The following is a 1,085-nucleotide window of genomic DNA, read 5'->3' as shown; positions in this document are numbered from 1 at the left end:
TTTTTTCTAATTCTATCCTTAATTTCCAAGGAGTGAAGATTCTCTCATGACCCTGTTTTTAATTTTCCCGAAAGTTTCACTTACCCTGAGCGAATTCCCTTTCAGTTCCTGGCGTCTGCTCGAAAAAGAGAAAGAAAGAGAAACCACCACCTTGTCCCAAGTTCAGGCGCCAGAATGTTGCAGACCGAGGGTCCCAAAGAATAGAATAATTTTATAATTAATAATAAAGAGACAAACAGCCAGGAATGAGATAGAGCAGAGAGTGTAAAACAGGGGGTCAGCAGTTCTCGACTGAAGACCTCGAGCCATGCTTCTCTGAGTATTTATATAGAATCACAAGGAAGTACAAAACAAAGGATAATGGTGAAATCTTTTACAGATAAGGCCAAGTTCCTCTTTATGTTAATTTCAAGAGGGAGGGATTAATTTGATAAAACTCAGAATAATGTTGACTCCTAAGGAGTGTCCCAGTGTCACAAGGTGACCTCCTAAGGAATGCCACAGTGTCACAAGGTGACCTTCAGCTTGTATTAAGCCTCTCTCATTTTCCGATACAGCATTTGGTCTACTATTATTAAATTTGATATTTGGCTTCCCTCAATTAATATCAAGTGTAAGCAAGATTCTGCTGAAAATGATCCAAACATGACTGGAACAGCATGTCAACAGAGAACTTCCAGATGTGCAGACTGGGTTTAGAAGAGGCCATAGAGGCGAGCTCTGGTGGCCTAGTGGCAAGAAGCTGCACTGCAATCTCAGAGGTACACAGTTCGAATCCACCAGATGCTCTGCTGGAGAAGGAGGAACAATCTCCTCCTGTATCAGTCATATCTGATTTGATGGTACACTCAAAAAATAATGAAATAAAATAATTTTTTTAAAAAAGAAGAGGCCATAGAACTAGGGATATTGTAGCTAATGTAAGATAGATCTTGCAGAAAGCAGAGAGTACCAGAGGAATTTCTGTGTTTCATTGACTGTGCAAAGGAATTTGAATGTGTGGATCACAACAAATTGTGGCTAACTCTGAGAAGAAAGGGAATCCCAATATGAAACCTATATTTGGACCAGGAGACAGTCATCAG

The sequence above is a fragment of the Elephantulus edwardii genome, unplaced genomic scaffold (genome assembly GCF_000299155.1).
Source record: "Elephantulus edwardii isolate Elephantulus edwardi_28Jun2011 unplaced genomic scaffold, EleEdw1.0 scaffold00080, whole genome shotgun sequence".
Taxonomy (NCBI): Eukaryota; Metazoa; Chordata; class Mammalia; order Macroscelidea; family Macroscelididae; genus Elephantulus; species Elephantulus edwardii.
The sequence above is the reverse complement of the archived record's forward strand: the minus strand, read 5'-3'. Positions refer to the sequence as shown.